Source organism: Triticum urartu, chromosome 6A (assembly GCF_056163025.1).
Source record: "Triticum urartu cultivar PI428250 chromosome 6A, HENAU_Tu73, whole genome shotgun sequence".
NCBI lineage: Eukaryota > Viridiplantae > Streptophyta > Magnoliopsida > Poales > Poaceae > Triticum > Triticum urartu.
In genome coordinates this window covers 318947113-318971411 of record NC_141878.1, presented here as the reverse complement: position 1 = coordinate 318971411, position 24299 = coordinate 318947113, and positions in this window count along the sequence as shown.

The window sequence follows — 24299 nt, the reverse complement described above, 5'->3', positions numbered from 1 at the left end:
AACCCTGCTAAGTTTGAGCATACACCTCAGGGGGACAATAGAACTGGTCATCTGCCTATGAATCCTCCTCTGAAGAGCTATCTATAACCAGCAAGATATCTACATCAGCAGGTAGCATTGTCTGCTCTAAAGACCTTGTTTTCACTCCAGATTTCTCCATCACCAATTCAAATGGCTGATGCATAGGAAGAGTAGTTGAATATACAAACATTATTGACAAACGCAACGAGAAATACAAAAAAGGATGGCATGATATAATTCACATATATGACGCTTGGCTAAACATCATGGCATTGCATAATTCACATATATAATGCCTTGCAACAAGATAACATTGCATAATTCACATATATAATGTCTTGCAACAAGATGGCATTGCATAATTCACATATATTTTATTACACACTAAACAGGTGGCATTCACACAAAGCATGTCTAAACTAAGCAAATGACATAGAAATACAAGATAGCATACACACGATATGAGCAACATAACCCTGCCAGGTTAGAGCATGCACCTCGGGGGGGAAATAGGACTGGTCATCTGTCTTTGAATCCTCCTCTGAGGAGCTATCCGTAACCAGCAAGACATGCGCTTTGTCAGATAGCATTGTCTTCTCTGAAGACCTTGTTTCCACTCTAGATTTTTTTCCATGACCGTGCCGAATGGCTGATGCATAGGAAGAGTAATTAAATGTACTAAAATTGCTGACAAATTTAACACGTAATAAAAAATGATGGCATGATATAATTCACACATAAGATGGCTGGCTAACCAGGGTGGCATTGAAAAATTCACATAAATGATGCTTGGCTAAATAAGATGGCATTGCATGATTCACATACACTATAAAGAAAATAAACAGAGGGCATTCACACAAAGCATGTCTAAACTAAGAAGATGACATATTTGATGCACAAAGTAAGCAATGCAAGGCACCATATGCATGATATTACCAACATCAGCATGCCAAGTTAGAGCGAAGACCTCTGGGGGTAAATAGGAGTGGTCTTCTCCTTTTGAATTCCCCTCAGAACAGTTATCTTCCTCTTGATTACAATCCGAAATGGGTGGAGGGGGGCTGCCTTTGCGCCCACCATGGAGCAACTGCATGAAATTTTATTGCCGCGCAAGGCTCGTCTCTTTTGCTCTACATGTCCAGTTCCATTGTGTACAATAACTGACATGCATAGGAATAAAACATAGTGAGATTATGTAAGGAGTGCATGCACAAAGCCAGAGTGATGGTAGCAAATTGTGGATAGACCCAAAACCAATGATAGTAGACAAATAATAGCTTTAGTTAAAAAATACAGATAATGGCACCTTTAATGTTTGTTTGCACCCAACATGAAACTCATAGTACACACTCGAGATTAACCAGATAGTAGACAGATCGTACTAATTGATGCCCCAATATGTACCCCACAACCATTAAAAAACTCAAGTTTCAGCATTACTTTTGACCTGACTCGGAGTCTAATAGGTGAGCACAACGATAAAGTAGCATGTCATCATATTAAGCGATGCATAACGTATGTAGGCACGGAAGAGTGCGACCTCTCTTGCGGACCCGTGTAGGTCATCTGCTCAGTTGATGCTGGTAATGCAGTCATCGTCGCTGCCGGTGGCGGGGAAGAAGATCTGAGGTGCCGAAAGGCAGTCTGGATAGCGGATCCCTGATGTGGTGAACCCTTCCATCGTTGGAGCACCTGAGCTGGGGTGGAACACATCGCAGCAGGAGTGGGACAAACCACAAAATGTTTTCTTTGACACATATCTGTAAAAGAGTAATTGTGTAAGGGCTTGTTTGAATTTGACGATTATATCAATGCAAGGATAGGAAATAGACAGGAATAGGATAGGAATGCATGTGCAAAACAGAGAATTTAAAAACACAAGATTTTTGGCAATCTGGATGTTTGGTTCACAAGAATAGGAAGATCACAGGATGCAAAGAAGCATGGTGAGATTGAGTCAAACCACAAGAAAATGTACCGTTATAATGCTATTATGCTACTATCTCTTAGTCTTGTGCTTCATGAATAGGAATTTTAAAAGGACGACAAGTGGAAATTAAAATTCCTATGGTTTTTCTTTCAAGGAGATACTAAAGGAACAAATCCTACAGTTTTCCATTGCTCCATTCCTTTGAACCAAGTGCATGAATAGTAGTACCATAGGAAACTTTCCAATTCCTATGTTTTTCCTTCACTTTTACTTTCAAGCACTGGCGATTCTAGTAGCCAAGCTTGAGCAAGGAAAAGCCTATACTCAATAAATCTTTTGTGCTACTTCTACTCCTTTGGACCCAGGCCACTACCCTACTAGCTCAACTCCCAGGCCCATCAACAAATGCACAACTCAAATGCATAGAGATAAATAATGATGGCGTTCAAGAGAGTCCATAACGGATAGCTAAGTTGCATGGTACCTCACTGCTTGTCATATAGTAAGATAAAATAATCGTATTTCATGTTACTACGTGTGCTCAGTGGACAATATATATAACATGTAGAGTAAAAAAGAGATGCAACAAGTGTACAACCTCTTTGGTGAAGCCATGTCCATCTCAGCGTGATTGGGTTGGTCGGTGAGAAAGCTCCGGCTGACTTGGCTGTCGGAGGAGCGGAAGAGGATTTTAGGCGTCTGGAGATGGAGCCTGGGGTACTGCTCCACTGTGATGGAGGGTTTCATCAATGGAGGAGCTCCGGTGAGTTGTACGACGCCGAGGCTGAAGTAGGACAAGAGTGACAATGTTAACTTGAGTGGAATTCTAATAGCATCTTTAATAGATGAGGTAAAATACATAACCACAAAGTGCAAGATGTAAAATACATCAGCCGCTCTTCTCTGAACTTAACTGTCGAAACTGAATTTAACTGTCGAAACTAAACTTAACTATCGAAACTGAATTTTTTTGTCGAAACTGAATTTTACTGTAGAAGCTGAACGTACTAGTAGCAAAAAAGCAGTAGCGGCAGCGCGTGCGAGGGCCGGGTAGCTGGTTGTGTAGCAGTTCATATTCAACCTCCACCCCCTAAGCCGCTAGCCACCACCGGCCAAACTGCCGCCCGCGGCCGGCGGTGCGCCGCCCCACCCATCCCAAAACCACTCCCCACAGCCGGTCCGCTGCCGCCCCGGCCATCCCTCTAGCCCCCCCCCCCCCCCCCGTGCCGAGTTATTTCTCCGGCGATCCCCACGACACCGCCCCACCAGCGCCCCCACCCTGAACCCTAAGATAGATAGTACAGTACCTCTCTGGCGAGCCCCCCTCCCTGATGTGGCTGGTTCTTCCTTAACTCCGGTGAGCCCCCACCCCCTAAAAATCGACTAACCCAAAAGTTGGTTTAGTCGACTGAAGTGTAGCCAAATCAGAGCAGCATCGCAAGCAAGAGCAAGAGCGAGAGCAGCAGCGCGAACAAGAACAAGAGCAAGAGCAATAACAAGAGAAGACCAGGCAGTAGACCGAGAGCAAGAGTAGAGCAGCAGCGCGAGCGAGAGCTAAAGCAGCAGCAGCTCCTACTGATGAGGACGCCACCGCCGAGGGAGCGATGTCGTGGAGGAAGTGGCCGGCGATGCTGCCGTGGATGGAGTCGCGCCATGTCAGCTCGGGACCGAGCGCCGGCAGCACCGTGAGATCGAATCAAGAAGAAAATGTGGCGATTAGTGTACACCCTTTTTGGTGGCACTGATTAGGCCTCAGCTTCTTTCGGGGAAATGGTGATGCTGCTGCTCTTTCGGTGGTGCAGGTGAAGAAAGGTGGTGTGGGAATGGAGGTGGCGTGAAAGACGAGGGAACATTGGGGCAGCTCCTTGGAGGTGGAGGACGGGGTGGTTGAACCGGCAGGACGACGAGATCGACGACGGATCCTCATCCTCTACGCTGGATGAGGGACATCGAGGTGTTGTTGTGGACGATGTCGTCGGGGAAGAGGCTCCTGCTGGGTGGCGGATGGAGGAGGGTGTGGGGCTTCACGGGTTTTCGTGGCCTCGATGTATGAATGCGTGGGCCGATGGGATGGGAGTGGGGAACCATGGTTTAGGGACATAGTTATCCAAAATGTGGGGTAAGTTACGAAAGTAACCCCACCGATTTGAGCTAGCCGGTTGTTTCGGTTGAGGGGTATCACGGGCATTTCGTGTGTCGAGATTTCGCTGGAGGTGGGAGTTTTCGCGCGCGTTATAATTTTGGGATAGCAAGGCGCGGGTTGAGATGGAGGGAGTTTTTGGAGCACAACGAGACAAAAAAAATATCTTCAATATTTCGGGGTAACAAGGCGCGGGTTGAAGAGGCGGGAGTTTCGCAGCACGATAGACAGAGATGCTAGCTTGAAATTTTTGCATTACAAGGCACGGCTTGAAATTTCGGGAGAACAAGCTTAACGTGTACCCAAAAAAATTCGCACCACATGACTAGAGAGAGCCATGTGTCGTTTTACTATATTACTAGTAATGCATTCAAACACAACAAAAAAAAACTAAAAAATCGGGACAATAAACATAACATGTACAGTACCAAAACAATTTGCACTTCCCTCAACAATAAAAAACAATGTATGTTGTCTAGCATATGGACTAAATTTGAGTACATTTTCCCTATTTGAATGGGATTGTACCCGTGTTAGTTATACAACCATCTAAATATTATCTTAACAACACATGCAATGAATATAGGAGAAGTAAAATCCTATATAAATATGAACTACATGTACATACGATCTCAAATTCAAATATATGTATCCATTTTATGTTGAATTCTAATCATATTACATGTATGATCTAGCAAGATGTTGGGAATCTAAACCATGTATGATACTACGTACAATGTGTTTAACACGCACAACACACACACACAAACACCATTTAGACTAGTCGACATTATCCATCTCACACATGCAATCTTTTTCTTCAGGTCAGTCTCCCATGCATGCACACACACACACACACACCTCCCCCTCTCCATCATATCGGGCATTCTTTATCTCTCACGTGCATGCGCAACGATTGATGTTCGTCTATGTGTGTGTATATATAGCTAGGTCTTTCCCAGTTTTCCACACAAACCGATCAATCTATATATCTAGTGAGGTCTCACTCTCTTTCCCACGTCCACATCGATCAATCTATACCTCTCTATATAGGATTACATAGCTAATACACCCACATTAATTATATGTCCAACGTCCCCCTCTCATCATCCATGCCTTCCGCTTCATCTCTTAGACGCGCGCACAGTGGCGAAGACAGGGGCAGCAAGGGCCCTGCCCCCCCTAACATCTCTATATATCAAGGCTAATATGAATGTGATCATTGGAAAATTGTTGGTAAAATTGTTTAAGTTTATGAATTGGCCATCCTCGTAAAGGATTAGCAGTGCTTAGCCCCCTAGCTACATTTATTTCTCATGGCTCCGCCACTGCGTGCAACAACGCACATTCTCGCCCCTTGTCGCTGTCAAAACCAGCGGATCTCGGGTAGGGGTTACCGAACTGTGAGTCTAAGGTCGATGGTAATAGGAGACAGGGGACACGATGTTTACACAGGTTCGGGCCCTCTCTATGGAGGTAATACCCTACGTCTTGCTTGATTGATATTGATGAATATGAGTATTACAAGAGTTGATCTACCCTGAGATCGTAATGGCTAAACCCTTGAGGTCTAGTTTGTTGGCTATGGCAATGAATCTCCCTCTCCGGACTAAGTCCTCCGGTTTATATAGACACCGGGAGGATCTAGGGTTACATAAGGTCAGTTACAAAGAAAGGAATCTACATATTTGGTCGCCAAGCTTGCCTTCCACGCCAAGGATAGTCACATCCAGACACGGGTGCAGTCTTCGGTCTTTGTATCTTCACAGCCCATCAGTCCGGCCCATGGCTAACAGGCTGGACGCCCGAGGACCCCTTAGTCCAGGACTCCCTCAGTAGCCCCTAAACCAGTCTTCAATGGCGAGGTGTTCGGTGCATAGATTGTCTTCGGCCTTGCAAGGTGGGTTCCTCCACCAATGACCTCCAAGTAGTGTATTCGGCCTTCCATTCAATGTCTGTACCCTTTGTCTTCTATGTATCAACAACTTCAGCTTCCACGTGTCAAGCGGATGCGAGAGGTCAGGGCGTTTTTGCACATAACACCACGGCCGCGTGAGGGATAACGTCTATTTAACGAGACTGAATCCTAGATCCATTCAACCATCTCACAGAGAAAATCCCCAAAGGTTGCCAGGAAAGAACATGTCTAGCGTTCCCAGCTCCTCCTCCTGTCCCTGCGGCCCAGAGAGAGGCGAGTGGGAGAGGTGCTTTGTATCCCACGGTCGGCAGGTGAAGCTGCAAACGCAGGGGTTTCTCCCCCCTGCGGATCTGGTCCCTCTTCGAGCAGGGTTGGCCTCCCTTGACGGCAAAACCCAGGCAGAGGATTTCCCCAATCCATCCAGGGGGAGCGAGTGTGTTTCGTCCCCTATCTGCCAACGGGCATTGGATTTCCAATTCATCCATTCCTCCGAGGGCTTCTGGAATATTATGGCCTCCAGCTGCATAACTTTACTCCAGCCTCCATCCTACACATTGCGGGTTATGTCGCTTTCTGCGAAGTATTCCTGGGTTGTGAGGCCTTGAACTGTGGAGAAAGTTATTCTGCCTTGTCTCGCATAACCATGAGGGATCGATGTTTGAAGTGGGCGGATCCGAAATACGGCGCATTGCCGAGACCGGATACCTATCTAGCACACTAAAGAAGGCGTCTGAAGAGTGGACTACCGAGTGGTTCTACATCGAGGATGTCGTACTCCCATACCCAGCCCGGAGGGGTCTTCCTAAGTTTCACAAGTGCCCCCTTGAAGAAACGTCATAGCTGGCACCCTCGGAGCCTCGAGGAGGAAGATAGTGCGAAGGTTCGCCAACTCTTGGGCAAGATAAGGGCGCTCGCCCAGTCTGGATACACGATGGTTGAAGTAATGGCGAGCTCCATAGTGTGGGGAGTCCAGCCACTCCAATACAAAGGACTTCTCATGTGGCACTATAATGGGGAAGATGACGCCTCCCGCTACGGCAGGAAGGGTCCAGACACCCCTACCGCCCTGGCCAAAATATTGGCCGAACTATTCAAAGGGGAGGAAGAGGAGTTCCTACGCATCAATCACAGGTAAGGATATTCCATGTATAGTCCTCCTAGCTGGGTAAGTTCCCAACTCCTCTTCTCTACTTATTCTACACCCTCAGCTATGTTCAATGAACACTAACCCATCCATTTACAACGGCACTAGCAAAATATTTCCGAGGGGCTTTACAGCCCTGCCTCGCAGCCCGAGGGCCACAATCGGGACCTTGGCCCCACATTCGAAGAGGATCCAGATATATTCGTGGTGCTCGCGAATGGGGTGTTTTACCAAACGAGCTATGACGGCACAGAAGTGGCCATTATCGCCGATTATCCCAGTCTTCTCCCCGCTTCACACGTAAGTAGTCCGGAGATATTTCATCTAAAAAAGCTTTCTCATACTGCCTCACCCACCGCACTGTCCTGTGCTCAAAAGGGGAGGTGCTCGGCACGTCATGCTGCCCCAGGGGCATCTTCGAAGAGAGTGGCCCCCACGCCGGGCAAGCCTCCGAAGAGGAAGGCAAACAAAGATATGGCCGAGCCTTCATCAAAGAGGTATGGATTTGCAAAAATGCACCTTGGTAGTCACATCCAACTATGGCCTTTATGTTTATCCTGTATCAGGAAAAAAGTGTGTCGGACTATATCTGGGGGTCCGGCTGATCATACTTCCCACATCCAAGATCTAGATCCAGCCTTAAAGACAGGGGTTGATGTGGGGGTAATGCCGGACTGTCCCCCAGCCGAGGATTCAGAGGATGTATCCGTCACTAACTCGAAAGTGGAGAGCGCCATGAATCATCGGTGCTGCAGGGCCGTTTTACAAGATCCCGGCTTTTCAGAAGAAGCATTTAGCGCCTTCAGCTCGGCTGATGCATACAGCCGAGCTGCTCGAGATGGGCTTAGGCAGCATTTAAAAGTTGTGCGGGTAAGTTTACTTTGTCTGACTATGATAACCATATGCCAGTAGCCCCCGAGACTTGAAGCAGTTGGTACAACTGATTTAAGTATCGTTGTATAACCAGGTTCTTACGGAGAAGAACGACCTGCTAGCCCAAGAGGTGGAAAAGTGCTAGACACAGCTATCTGCTGCTACCGCTGAACTAGAAAGTCTCAAGAAGGCGTCCTCTGGTTGTTTTTCCCTCCATCGAGAAACAAAAAATGATATGCCAGCTGTGTTGAAGCTGATGCTGTATCTCATAACAGGGTCGTCAGACCAACCCGAAGAGAAACTGATGGCCGCTCAAACGAGCGAAAAAGAGGCAAAGAGACAACATGCCGCAGGTGAGCGTGTTCTGACCCGAGTTACAGAGGAGAAGAACAAACTCCAGGATTCAAACACCAAACTTGGCAAAGAACTGAAAGATGTACGAGCCCAGCTAGCCGACTCCGTGAAGGAGAAAAAAAAGCTGCGAGGCGACATATTCAGTACGTGGTTGAATTTACCTTATAACAGTTTGGAGGTAAAAGTAGTTGATATAGCTATGATTGCAGGTATGTTGACGAGTCATCCCGAAGAGGAGGTGTCTGGATCATCAAGTGATCTTCTGCAAGGGCTGTCGCAATTGCACGAGCAAGCTCAGCAGGCAATGCGGAGTGTAGCCAAGGCCTTATGGCCATCCGCCTCCCCTCCAGGGAATATGGAGGAGCTTGTAGAGCTATTCAAGGGAGCGCGGTGGCGTATCCGACTATGGAAGATATCGGCCTGCCGAGAGGGTGCGCGAGAGGCCTAGGCCATGGTGAAAACGCGGTATATGAAGCTGAATCCAAATCACATGGCCCGGGTCGGACCGCTAGTTTCAAATGGGGAAGAAATTCCCGTTAGTTAAGTATATGACCAAGTAGAGGTGGCCGCTAGATATTACCAGCAAGATTGGAAGTTAGATAGCCTGCTAGAGGGTATAGAGGAGGAAATTTTTGAGTCGAAATGACTGTGTATTTTTCCGTCTAGCTGAATTGTAAAACGATTGTCATGGCAGACCTTTTCTCTTTGCCCTTTGGACCCGAAGGCGCGGAGTGTTTCCGAATACCCATGCAGCCGAATAGACCAGGGTATGCATGGAAGCCAGGCGTAGGGGTCATAGTTGCTTGAACATAAAAGTTGTATCCGGCTAGTTATGTTATATTACATTATGTAAGAAACATCTTCCAGAGAGAATAGTTCCGTTAAGGGTTCCTTTCACTTGGTGTGCATGCGTTAGAGCGCATGTCGAACTGTGATTGAACAAGTCACAGTATATATATATATATCTTCCGGGGGTTCTCAAATGGAGCGAATGCCAAAACAACTTTAATTCACTAACCGAATATTCCCTTAAGAACGCTAGCTTTCGGCTTCACCCAGTCTGAGGTACACATCCGGATGACCCGGCAATAACAATCACAGAGGTGCTGCCTTTATGCCCTAGACGAACTAAAGGGAATGTAGGGCATAAGCACAGGAGCTAGGCAACCCAGCTTGGCCAAAACTTAAGTCATATTGATGCATATAATGGCGAAGAAAATGTACATATGGGGAAAAATGCATATGTGACGAGCTTGATGCTCAGAAAATAATAATAGCAAGCTTCTGTCCAAGAAGCCCCCAGGTATGATAGACGTACATACTTGAAGATGTATGCGACATGGGTGCATGGTCTAACTGCACGAAAGCTTTTAAGGCTAAAGAGAAAAAATGAAAAGAGAGAAAAAATGATTGAAACAATAGGGGGAAGGAGACGAACAAAGAGTTTGGCGCTAGGCATAGAATCTTTGGAGTCTGGCCGCGTTCCAGGGGTTCAGCTCTAGTCGATTGTCTGACACATTACGCAAGCGGTATGCCCCTCTGGTGAGAACTTCGTCATTGATGAAGGGACCCTCCCACTTGGTTTGAGTTTCTCCTTTTTCTTCTTCTGCAGGCATAGAACGAGTTCACCGATGTTATAAGTTTTGTCCCGCACTTCTCTACTTTGATACCTGCGAGCCTGCTATTGATAAAATGCGGAACGGGTTTTTGCGATGTTGCGCTCCTCCTCCAGGGCATCTAAGCTGTCCTACCGATCAATCTCGGCCTCTCTCTCTCTCTTCGTACATGCGCACTCGAGGTGAGTCATGAATAATGTCGCAGGGTAGCACTGCCTCTGCGCCGTACACCATGAATAAAGGTGTGTATCTGGTAGTGCGATTGGGCGTGGTCCGCAGCCCCAGAGTACGGAGTCGAGCTCCTCAACCCAGTGCTTGTCTGATTCTTTCAAAGACCGCACTAGTCTAGGCTTAATGCCGCTCATAATAAGACCATTGGCTCTTTCGACTTGACCGTTTGTCTGTGGATGATAGACAGAGGCGTAATCGAGCTTGATGCCCAGATTAGTGCACCAGGTTTTCACTTCGTCGGCTATCAAGTTGGAGCCGTTATTAGAGATGATGCTATGTGGGACACCATAACGATGTACGACGCTGGATATGAAGTCTATTACTGTCCCGAACTCGGCCGTTTTAACTGTTTTGTCCTCTATCCACTTAGTGAATTTATCCACCATGACCAGCAGATATTTTTTTTCTTATGGCTTCCTCCTTTAAGGGGTCCAACCATATCCAGTCCCCAGACCACAAAAGGCCAAGTGATGGGGATTGTTTGTAGGGCGGTCGGGGGCATATGGCTTTGGTTGGCGAAGAGTTGGCATCCGACGCAACGTTGGACAAGGTCCTGTGCATCTGCTCGGGCCGTCGGCCAATAGAACCCTGTAGGGAAGGCCTTGCTAACAAGGGCCCGAGCTGCGGTGTGGGGCCCGTCGAGACCGGCATGAATCTCAGCCAGGAGCTGTCGCCCGTCCTCCTCGGAGATACATCTTTGGAGGACTCCGGTATCTCTTTTCTTATAGAGCTCTCCGTCGTCAACTTTGTAGGCCTTCGAACGCCGGATAATGCGGCGGGCCTCATTTTGATCCTCAGGAAGGTCCTTCCTGTTAAGATAGGCCAAGAAGGGTTCGGTCCATGGGGCAATGACTGCCATAATGAGATGCATCGACGGTGTTATTTCGGTGGCTGAGCCTCCGATGATATCGGTGTGTTCAGAATCTGGGATTGTGTTTGGATCCGGACTAGTGTTGTTGTTTTCCCCCTACCACACCACGGATGGCTTAAAAAGCCTTTCCAGAAAGATATTAGGTGGGACGGGGTCGCGCTTGGCGCCGATACGAGCAAGAACGTCCGCCGCTTGATTACTTTCTCGAGCCACGTGATGGAACTCGAGCCCCTCGAACCAAGTCGACATTTTTAGGACGGCATTATGATAAGCTGCCATCTTTGGATCTTTGGCATCGAAGTCTCCATTTATTTGAGATATTGCAAGGTTTGAGTCCCCGCGCACTTCCAGGCGCTGTATGCCCATGGAGACAGCCATCCACAGACCGTGCAATAAGGCCTCGTATTCGGCTGCGTTATTGGAGTCTGTGTATAGTGTTTGGAGTACGTACTGAACGACGTCTCCAGAGGGGGATGTTAAAATGACGCCCGCTCCTAGCCCTGCTAGCATTTTGGAGCCATCCAAATACATAACCCAATTGGAATATGTTCGTACTCTTTGTGGAGTTCGGCTTCTGTCCATTCAGCGACGAAGTCAGCCAGTACTTGGGATTTAATAGCTCGACGTGGTTTGTATGTAATATCAAATGGAAGGAGCTCAATGGCCCATTTGGAAATCCAGCCCGTGGCATCGCCGTTGTTTATTATGTCATTGAGTGGTACTTTGGAAGCCACCCGTGATCGAACACTCCTGGAAGTACTGTCATAGCTTTCGGGATGCCATGAAGACCTCGTATGCTATCTTTTGATAATGGGGGTATCGGGATTTTCATGGTGTAAGGACAGTGGATACATAGTATACTGGCTTTTGAAGTGGGAATTTATGTCCGTCCTGCTCTCGTTCAATGAAAAGCACGGCGCTCACCACTTGATTTGTGGCCGATATGTATTTCAGCATGGGTTCGCCGACATTTGGCGCGGCCAGGATTGGGTTGCTTGCTAGGAGTGTTTTTATTTCTTCCAGTCCGGCTGTTGCCGCGTCCGTCCACTTGAATTAATCGGTTTGCCGTAGAAGGCGATAGAGCGGCAGTTCCTTTTCTCCCAATCTGGAGATAAAGCGGCTTAGAGCTGCCACGCAACCCGCGATTTTTTGCACTTCTTTAAGGTCTGTTGGCCTAGCCAACTGTGATAGAGCTCGGATTTTGGCTGGATTTGCTTCAATTCCTCTGTTGGAGACAATGAAGCCCAGCAGCTTTCTTGCAGGGACGCCAAAAACACATTTTTCCAGATTGAGCTTAATGTCATATACGCAGAGGTTGCCAAATGTGAGGCGTAGGTCATCTATTAGTGTTTTGACGTGCCTTGTCTTGATTACGACATCATCCATGTAGGCTTCAACTGTCTTTCCGATTTGTTTCTCCAGGCATGTTTGGATCATGTGTTGGTAGGTCGCACCGGCGTTGTTGAGGCCGAACAGCATGGTATTGAAGCAGAATGGCCCATATGGGGTGATGAATGCTGTTGCAGCTTGGTTGGACTCCTTCATTTTGATTTGATGGTATCCGGAATATGCGTCGAGGAAACAGAGTGAGTCATGTCCTGCGGTAGCATCAATGATTTGATCAATGCGGGGGAGGGGGAAGGGATCCTTAGGGCAAGCCTTATTGAGGTCTTTAAAATCGACGCACAGGCGCCAGGATTTATCCTTCTTTGGTACCATCACCAGGTTTGCCAGCCAATCCAGATGTTTTATTTCTCTAATGAATCCGGCCTCGATTAGCTTGGCTAGCTCCTCTCCCATGGCTTGACGTTTGGGTTCAGAAAAGCGCCACAGTGTTTGTTTGACCGGTTTGCATCCCTTTAATATGTTGAGGTTGTGCTCGGCCAGTTTGCGCGGGATACCTGGCATGTCAGAAGGGTGCCAGGCGAATATATCCCAATTTTCGCGAAGAAAATCCCTTAGTGCGGCGTCGACCGTTGGGTCTAGTTGTGCCCCAATAGGTGCTGTCTTTTTGGGGTCCGTTGGATGGACCTGGAATTTGACTATTTCTTCCGCTGGCTTGAAGGAGGTGGACTTGGGGCATTTGTCTAAGATCACATCGTCCCTGTGCACCATGGAGCGTTGTGCGGTTAATTCTTCGGCCGCGAGGGTTTCAGATAATTCCTCAAGGGCCAGGGATGCGGGTTTTTTTTGGTGCGGAGTGCTCTGTCCGGATCACTAGCGAGAGTGATTATGCCTTTCGGCCCGGGCATCTTAAGCTTCATGTACCCGTAATGAGGTACAGCTTGGAAGCGTGTAAATGCCTGCCGCCCCAAAAGTACGTGATATCCACTGTTGAAAGGGGCAACTTGGAAGGTTATTTCTTCAGAACGATAATTCTCCGGCGTGCCGAATACCGCGTCAAGTGTTATTTTTCCCGCACACCGCACCTCCTGACTGGGAATAATTCCTCGGAAGGTTGTGCTACTTTGCTCAATGCGGCTCCAGTCTATTCCCATTTTGTGGAGTGTATCTTCGTAGATGAGGTTTAGTTCGCTGCCGCCATCCATGAGGACCTTGGTGAGCCGAAAGCCATCCATGATTGGACTGAGGACCAAGGTGGCTGGTGCTCGGACTGTCCTGTATTTTGGTTCATCACCGGCATTAAAAGTTATAGCCGTGTTGTTCCAAGGGTTTATTGCTGCTATTTGACAGACTTCGGTGAGTCCACGTAGTGCTCTTTTGCGCCTATTGTTTGATGCGAATGTCTCGAACACCGTCAGTACTTTGGGGTCGTTGTCCTCTGGGGGGTGTTGTTCTGGGGTATTCTTGGTGAGGATATCCTCGCCGCTCTTGGCCACTTGCCGGAGTATCCTACATGTCTAAGGCTATGTGTTGGTATGTTATCCAGTGTTGCGTGTATTTTGCATGGCCCATCGAGCCATCCTTCCAGAATGGTTCCGCGCCCCATACTGGACTTATATTTCTGTACTATTGAACCGGGCATGTTGTAAGGGTGCGCCCTTTTCGCCTAAATGAGGGGTTGAGTGGGTACCGATGATTCCCAACAGGCTGCTTGAGTTTTCCAGACACTTTCCATTGCGCTATACTTCTGTATGATAGTTGACAAGTCAGTGAAGTGTAGGATGCGATAGCGGTTGATGGCGTTGAGGATTCCTTCATCCCTGCAATTGTTGTGGAACACTGAGATCGCTTCCTTGTCGCGGCAATCTTTCATCTTGTTTTTGACAAGAATGAATCTGGCCTAGAAGTGGTGGACCGTTTCCTGAGACTGTTATTGTATGCTCATGAGAGTGCTTGTATTCGGGTGGGTGGGTGGATTTAAATCTGAACCCTGGCCCAGTTTTGGCTCCGGAGTCTGAAGGTCTTCCGAAATTAACAGACCGGGCTCCGGGATATCCGCTGATTTTTTAGGCCCGTCGTCCGATTCTATGTTTGGAGGGCAGGATGCATCTCCTCACAGGTAGGTGTCCGGCTCTTCGAGACCGGAGATACAGACATAGTCTGTCCTTAGTATGGAGGAAGAGTTGTCGACTCGCTCCTCGACTACCACTCTCTGGTGGGTGATCGGTGGAGATTTGATTTCTCTCTGATCAGGTTTAAGCCCAATTCGATCGTAGTCTATAGCGACCCCCAGGGTGGCTATGCGATCTAGGAGCTCGTTTAAGGACGAAAGCTCCGCTGGATCCATCTACTTGGAGTGTTCGGAGTCGATACGAAGGGGGTTTTCGATCACCCGGGAGGTCATCGTCGGCTTAACGACCAAACGGGCGGTCATGGGAAAGCCGCCCAGCCGGAGGGTTTGGCCCGGTGCCTGCCTTCCTCGGGTGGTGATATTATCCTTGAGAACAAGGCGAGACATCGATCCTGTCGTTGACGTCACAGTGGAACTCTCAATGAAAGCACCAATGTCGGTGTTAAAACCGGAGGATCTCGGGTAGGGTTTCCCGAACTATGCATCTAAAGTCGATGGTAACAGGAGACAGGGGACACGATGTTTACCCAGGTTCAGGCCCTCTCTATGGAGGTAATACCCTACGTCCTGCTTGATTAATATTGATGAATATGAATATTACAAGAGTTGATCTACCTCGAGATCATAATGGCTAAACCCTAGAGGTCTAGTTTGTATGGCTATGGTAATGAATCTCCCTCTCCGGACTAAGTTCTCTGGTTTATATAGACATCGGGAGGATCTAGGGTTACACAATGTCGGTTACAAAGAAAGGAATCTACATATTTGGTCGCCAAGCTTGCCTTCCACGCCAAGGAGAGACCCATCCTGACACAGGTGCAGTCTTCGGTCTTCGTATCTTCACAGCCCATCAGTCCGGCCCATGGCTAACAGGTCAGACGCCCGAGGACCCCTTAGTCCAGGACTCCCTCACCCCTCTCTTTAAATATCGATCTCGCACTTGTGCACTCCTTCATAGTCTCCCTCCACTTGGCCCCTCGCACCATCTTCTAGCCCCCCACCGGATTTTGCCACATGTACAATCTAGCAGACTCCATGGTTGAACTTAAGCGTAATGCACAAACCTCAAAACACAAGTGCTTCTCCTTTGTTCTAGAATCTTCCATATCATAACTACCCAAACTTTTTTTCTAGTTGAATTGCCATTATTTGTTTTTACTTTATGCTTTACAACAAACAATTCCATGAATCATAAAATAGATTAAGGGCTTCTTTGATTCAAAGGATGCTAAAAGGAATTTTGGAAGATTCTAATCCTTAGGAATTTTTCCTATCTTGGTTTCTTGATTCGTAGGATTGTAAACCATAGAAATTTTTCCATAGGATTCATTTGCACTATATTTCATAAGAAACATCACATCCACTCAACCCTCTTTGAAAGAATCCCGCATTTTTCTATGAACAATCAAACACTCGTACAATCCTGTAGGATTCAGGACGACATTCCACTCTAATCCCATGTTTTTCCTATTCCCTTTGGAAATCCTATGAATGAAAGAGGCCATAGCTTTTTTATAAAAACTAATTGATTTTGAATGAGATGGACTATAAGAATTAAATGAACGTCTACATCAGGCATATATGACTCAAAGCTTACATGCTATAGTGTGGTATTTATTCATAATTTGGTTGCCAAATCTGATGCGTGCAATGCACGTGTACCTTACTAGTACTTTGAGTATGTGCAAAACACGTAAATTAGAATTCCAATGGCACGCTACACAGTGTCTCTCTTACAGTTCATGAAGCCACGTGGCACATGTGGAGGAGTTGTCGCGACCTCCTTGTGTGCATTGATCACAGTGACGTGCTGGTGGTTCCAGAAGAATGTACTCGTCCTCTCTGAGGCACACTGGCGGTACATGCACGAAGCGAAGATGTGCACGCATGCCACACACGCACTCATTCCCTTGCATGCACACGCGGGTACACGGGGGGACGCATTTTTGTACGAAGATCCACCCCATGTGATAATTGATATGTCTCCGTCGTACCTATAATTATTTATTGTTTCATGACAATATTATACACCTTTTACATTCTTTTGGCAACTTTTTATATGATTTATTGGACTAAACTATTGATTCAGTGCCGAGTGCCAGTTCCTGTTTTCTCCATGTTTTTTGTATCGCAGAGTATGCATATCAAACGAAGTCCAAATGCAATAAAATTTCACGGAGAATTATTTTGGAATATATGTGATTTTTGGGAGTTGGAATCACCGCAAACGGAGGCCGACACAGAGCACAAGACACCAGCGTAACACCCCTGAGCCAGGCCCGCGGTGGTGGGTTGTGCTCACCTCATATGTCAGTTGGGGATGTACTTCGGGCGCAAGGAAGCTTATATCCGAAAAAAAATTATGTTAAAATCTCAGCACAATTGGGGTTATGGATCTCCGGGAATATAAGAAACGGTTTTCGGCCAGATCTGGGGAATGAGAAACATAAGAGAACAGAGAGGGAGATCCAATCTCGGAGGGGCTCCGCCCCTCCGCCGCCCTGGAGACCAAGGACCAGAGGGGAAACCCTTCTCCCACCTAGGGAGGAGGCCAAGGAAGAAGAAGAACAAGGAGGGGGGCTCTCTCCCCCTCGCTTCCGGTGGCGCCGGAGTGCCACCGGGGCAATGATCGAGATGGCGATCTACATCAACAATCTTGCTACCGTCAACACCAACTCTCTCCCCCTATATGCAGCGGTGTAACACCTCTTCTCCCCGCTGTAATCTCTACATAAACATGGTGCTCAACTCCATATATTATTTCCCATTGATCTATGGTTATCCTATGATGTTTGAGTAGATCTGTTTTGTCCTATGGGTTAGTCGTGATCTTGGTTGATATGATTGTATATTTTATTTATGGTTCTGTCCTATGGTGCCCTCCATTCTCGCTCAAACGTGAGGGCCCCCCTCTATAGGGTGTTGCAATATGTTCATGATTTGCTTAAGATGGGTTGCGAGAGTGACATAAACTTAAACCCGAGTAGGTGGGTTATGGCGTATGGGAGTAAAGAGGACTTGATACTTAATGCTATGATTGGGTTTCACGACCTTAATGATCTTATTAATTGCAGATGCGTGCTAGAGTTCCAATCATAAGTGCATATGATCCAAGTAGAGAAAGTATGTTAGCTCATGCCTCTCCCTCATATAAATTTGCAAGAATGATTACCGGTACTTGTTATCGATTGTGTAGGGACAAATAACTTTCTTGTTGACAAAATCTCTCTACTAAAACTAACATAGTTGTGTCTTTATCTAAAGAGCCCCTAGATTTTATTTGTGTGCCCTTTATTATCTTGCAAACTTATCCTATCACACCTACAGAGTAATTCAAGTTTCATACTTGTTTCTGGTAAAGCAAACATCAAGTGTGCGCAGAGTTGTATTGGTGGTCGATAGAACTTGAGGGAATATTTGTTCTACCTTTAGCTCCTCGTTAGGTTCGACACTCTTATTTATTGAAAAAGGCTACAAAATATCCCCTATACTTGTGGGTTATCAAGACCTTTTTCTGGCACCGTTGTCGGGGAGCAATAGGGTGGGGTGAATATTCTCGTGTGTGCTTGTTTGCTTTATCACTAAGTTGTTTTTATTTCCTGTTCTAAGTTGTTCTCTATCTTTTGTTATGGATATGGAACACGAAACACCCAAAAAAATTAGTTGTACTTGCTACTCATGGAGATGGGGAACCTCCTAAAACCCTCGATGCTCGTTATGTGAAAAATATTATGCACTACTTTGATAATCCTGAGAAAACCCAATTCAACTTGATAATGGGAGTAACGTTGGATCAACATGAATACTTTATGGATTATCGCTTGACTCAAAAGGGAAAACTTGTATGGGATCAAATTGAAATGTTGTAAGGGTATGCATGGAATGTATGCTTGAGATATGTTTATAGTTGTTGCTCTAAGATTGAAGTTCCACACCTTTCCTATTCATGCAAATTTAATGATAATGAAACCTAGGCTTCTTATGCTAGAGGTATATATGACTATTATGATGTGGAATGAATAGAAGAGTTTGTTGCTTTGAAGGGTTCTTATGAAATTGAATCTTTGTTTGAAAAGTTTGAAGATTTTCATGATTTAGTTTATGGACCTAAAAATCTTGATATCCTTAAATATTGCTATGATAATTATAAATACAATTACGATATTGATGTATTTATTGAGAATAACCTGGCTGTCCAAGCAAAGATTAATATTTTGCAGGAGTCTATGGAAGAATAAATTGATGAAAATGTGAGCTCATTGGATGAAAAATATGATGCGGGGAGCGAAGAACAAATGGAGGAAGACCGGATTGATCACATGTGCCCACCTTCTAGTGATCGTAACTCTTCAACTCATACATTGTTTAATTTCCCTTCGCTATTACCGAAGGATGATTGCTAGATAATTGCTATGATCCCGTTGTTTCATTTGAAATATCCCTTTTTGATGAAATTGATGCTTGCTATGCTTGTGGCCAAGATGTCAATATGAGTTATGCTTATGGAGATGAACTTGCTATAGTTCCTTATATTAACAATGAAATTGTTGCTATTGCACCCACACATGATAGTCCTACTATCTTTTTGGATTCTCCCAACTACACTATATCGGAGAAGTTTCCTCTTATAAAGGATTACATTGATGGGTTGCCTTTTACCGTTGCACATGATGATTTTGATAATATGCATGTGCTTGCTGCTCCTACTTGCAGTTATTATTAGAGAGGAACTACATCTCCGCTTCTCTATGTTTCCAACACGATAGAATTGCAAGAAACTGCTTATGCTATGTATTGGCCTTTACTTGATGTGCATGAATTGTTCTTGTACGACATACCGATGCATAGGAAGAGAGTTAGACTTCGTCATTGCTTGATATATGTTTCAATGTGCTCATTACTAAATTCCAAATCATTGTTAATTAAAATTGGCTATGATATACTTTGGGATCCGGGTGGATTCATTACTTGAGCACTTTATGCCTAGCTTAATGGCTTTAAAGAAAGTTCTGCCAGGGAGACAACTCGGAAGTTCTAGAGTCATTTATTTCTGTTGAGTGCTTTTATAATGTTTAAAAATAAAAAATATAGAGGGGAACTTAAAACTTTTCACAAAAGAGAAGCGATTGGAAGTTATGCATTGGAGAAGTGAGGGTCGACCTTGAACACTTTTGTTCATGCTCATGGCAACAATGTAGAATTTTTCCTGAAGATTCTCACAAAAATAATTATCCCCTTGTACAATTCCATTGTATCATAAAAATAATGGGCCAAGATTTTCCTTTAGGATGTTTAGATTGCTTGCTGGTTTGTGCGGTGCAAAACAGAAACTTTGGCTGTAGTGCTCGATTTTACATTTTTTACTGGAACGTCAAATGGTTCTAAAACTTCTTGCACTGTATTTCTATACAATTTTTTTATTTTTCCTAATTGTTTCAGAATTTTTGGAGTAACAGAAGTGTAGTGAATGTTCAGATTACTACAGACTGTCCTGTTTAAGACAGATTCTGTTTTTGATGCATTGTTTTGCTTGTTTTGATGAAACTATCGATTTTTATCGGTGGTATAAGCCATGGAAAAGTTATATTACAGTATCTAAAATGCAAAAACAAAATATGAATTGGTTTTCAACCGTACTTAGAGTAGTGATTTGCTTTATTATACTAACGGATCTTACCGAGTTTTCTGTTGAGTTTTGTGTGGATCAAGTGATCAAAGATCGAGGAGGTCTCGATATGAGGAGAAGAAGGAGAGGCAAGAACTCAAGCTTGGGGATGCCCAAGGCACCCCAAGTAAATATTCAAGGAGACTCAAGCGTCTAAGCTTGGGGATGCCCCGGAAGGCATCCCATCTTTCTTCAACAAGTACCGGTATGTTTTCGTCTTCGTTTCGTTCATGTGATATGTGCAAACCTTGGAGCGTATTTTGCTTTTAGTTTTCATTTTTCTTTTATGAACCATGCTGGTATGAGATAGTCCATGGTTGATTTATAGAATGCTCATTGCACTTCACTTATATCTTTTGAGTATGGCTTTATAGAATGCTTCATGTGCTTCACTTATATCATTTGAAGTTTGGATTGCCTATTTCTCTTCATATAGAAAACCGTTGTTTGAAGAATGCTCTTTTGCTTCACTTATATTTATGAGATCATGGTCTTTTGTAGAAAGAATTAAACTCGCATGCTGAACTTATATCTGTTTAGAGAGTCAACAGGAATTGGTTATTTGCAAGGTTAGTCATAAAATCCTACATAAAACTTATGGATCACTGAATGTGATATGTTTGATTCCTTGCAATAGTTTTGCAATATAAATATGGAATATGTGGGAGGTACTAGTAAATGTTTGTGTTTAGTAAGAATATTTTTGTTAAGGTTTGTGATTCTCGAAGCATGCACGTATAGTCTCTCGTTATGCTATGATGTTGGAGCATGATTTATTATTGATTACCTACCTTATGAGTGGCGGTCGGGGACGAGCGATGGTCTTTTCGTACCAATCTATCCCCCTAGGGGCATGCGTAGTAGTACTTTGCTTCGAGGGCTAATAAACTTTTGCAATAAGTATATGAGTTCTTTATTACTAATGTGAGTCCATGGATTATACACACTCTTACCTTTCCGCAATTTGCTAGCCTCTACTGTATCGTGCATTGCCCTTTCTCACATCGAGACGTGGTGCAAACTTCGCAGGTGCATCAAAACCCTGTGATATGATACGCTCTATCACACATAAGCCTTATTATATCTTCCTCGAAACAGCCACCATACCTACTTATTATGGCTTTTCCATGTCCATTCCGAGATATATTGCCATGCAACTTCCACCGCTTCCGTTTGATGACTTGAGCATTCATTGTCATATTGCTTTACATGATCATATAGCTGACATAGTAGTTGTGGCTCAGCCACCGTTCATCATTTTTCATACATGTTATGTTAGATCATTGCTAGAGGCATCATATAGAGTCATACTTTGTCATAGGTATCGAGTTGTAATTTTTATTTTCTTTTGAGTTATAAGTAAATAGAAGTGTGATGATCATCATTATTCATTATTAGAGTAGTGCCCTAGTGAGGAAAGGATGCTGGAGACTATGATTCCCCCACAAGTCGGGATGAGACTCTGGACAAAGAGAGAGAAAACAAAAAAAAAGAAAAAGAAAGAAAAAAAGAAAAAAAACAAAGAGAGAAGGGGCATTGTTAGTATCCTTTACCACACTTCTACTTCAAAGTAGCACCATGTTTTTCATATGGAGAGTCTCCTATGTTGTCACTTTCATATACTGGTGGGAATTTTTCATTGTAGGATTAGATGTACACCCACTTAGTTTTCATATTGAGCTTTCAGACACTTATAGCTCTTAGTGCATTCGTTGCATGGCAATCCGTACTCCTCACGTTGATATAAATTGATGGGCATCTCCATAGCCCATTGGTTAGCCGCGTCGATGTGAGACTTTCTAACTTTTTCTCTTCTCTATATTTACCCCTATCATCATACTCTATTCCACCTATAGTGCTATATCCATGGCTTGCGCTCATGTATTGCGTGAGGGTTGAAAAAGCTGAAGCGCGTTAAAAAGTATGAACCAATTGCTCGGCTTGTCATCGGGGTTGTGCATGATAAATACTTTGTGTTAAGAAGACAGAGCATGACAAGACTATATGATTTTGTAGGGATAGATTTCTTTAGCGTTGATATTTTGAAAGACATGATTGTTTGTTGGGATGCCTGAGTATTGATGTCTTTATGTCAAATTATAGACTATTTCTTTGAATCACTTATGTCTTAAAATTCGTGCCACGACTAGACATATGATCAAGTTTATGTTAGGTAGCATTCCACATCAAAAATTATCTTTTTTATCAGTTACCTGCTCGAGGACGAGCCGGAATTAAGCTTGGGGATGCTGACACGTCTCCGTCGTATCTATAATTTTTGATTGTTTCATGCCAATATTATACAACTTTTACATACTTTTGGCAACTTTTTATATGATTTATTGGACTAACCTATTGATCCAGTGCCAAGTGCCAGTTCCTGTTTTCTGCATGTTTTTTGTATGGCAAAGTATCCATATCAAACGAAGTCAAAATGCAATAAAATTTCATGGAGAATTGTTTTGGAATATATGTGATTTTTGGTAGTTGGAATCACCGCAAATGGAGGCCCACACAGGGCACAAGACACCGGCACACCACCCCTGAGCCAGGCGCGCGGTGGTGGGTTGTGCTCACCTCGTACGTCGGTTGGGGCTGTACTTCGGGCGCAAGGAAGCTTATATCCGTATTAAATGTGTTAAAATATCAACACAATCGGAGTTCGGATCTCCGGGAATATAAGATACGGCATTCGGCTTGATCTGGGGAATGAGAAACAGAAGAGAACAGAGAGGGAGATCCAATCTCGTAGGAGCTCCCGCCCCTCTGCTGCCATGGAGACCAAGGAACAAAGAGGAAACCCTTGTCCCACCTAGGGAGGAGGCCAAGGAAGAAGAAGAAGAAGAAGAAGAAGGGGGGCTCTCTCCCCCTCGCTTCCGGTGGTGCCGGAGTGCCACCGGGCAACGATCGAGACGGTGATCTACATCAACAATCTTGCTACCGTCAACACCAACTCTCTCCCCCTTCTATGCAGCGGTGTAACACCTCTTCTCCCAGCTGTAATATTTACTTAAACATGGTGCTCAAATCCATATATTATTTCCCAATGATCTATGGTCATCCTATGATGTTTGAGTAGATCCGTTTTGTCCTGTGGGTTAATGGTGATCTTGGTTGCTATGGTTGTATATTTTATTTATGGTACTATCCTATGGTGCCCTCCGTTCTCATGCAAACGTGAGGGTCCCCCGCTGTAGGGTGTTGCAATATGTTCATGATTTGCTTACGGTGGGTTGCGAGAGTGACATAAACATAAACCCGAGTAGGTGGGTTATGGCGTATGGTAGTAAAGAGGACTTGATACTTAATGCTAGAGTTACAATCATAAGTTCATATGATCCAAGTAGAGAAATTATGTTAGCTCATGCCTCTCCCTCATATAAAATTGCAAGAATTATTACCGGTACTTGTTATCGATTGCCTAGGGACAAATAACTTTCTTGTTGACAAAAGCTCTCTACTAAAACTAACTTAGTTGTGTCTTTATCTAAACAACCCCTAGATTTTTATTTATGTGCTCTTTGTTATCTTGCAAAATTATCCTATCACACCTAAATGTACTTCTAGTTTCATACTTGTTTCCGGTAAAGCAAACGTCAAGTGTGAATAGAGTTGCATCGGTGGTCGATATAACTTGAGGGAATATTTGTTCTGACTTTAGCTCCTCGTTGGGTTCGACACTCTTATTTATAGAAAAAGACTACAAATGATCCCCTATACTTGTGGGTTATCAATAATTTGACGCATGTAAAGTCCTTCACTTCATTGATGGTCAATTAATACAGCGCATGCAAATTGAGTGGACTTGAGGGAGGGAGAAAGACATTACTACTCCACTACATGCACGCGAGTAGTTAAATCATGGGTTGCTACTTCCATTGGTCTCCTTCGTATTTTGTGCCAATTTTTGACCATATGCTTAAGTAACATAATATTTATGCATATCACAAAAGGTGGCACAAAAAAAGGGGCCAATAAACCAGGATGCATGCAGCATGATCAATTTTTGCCAGGGCTACTGTTAGTGGCCTTTGTATTTAAATATGGATGGAATGGAGTAA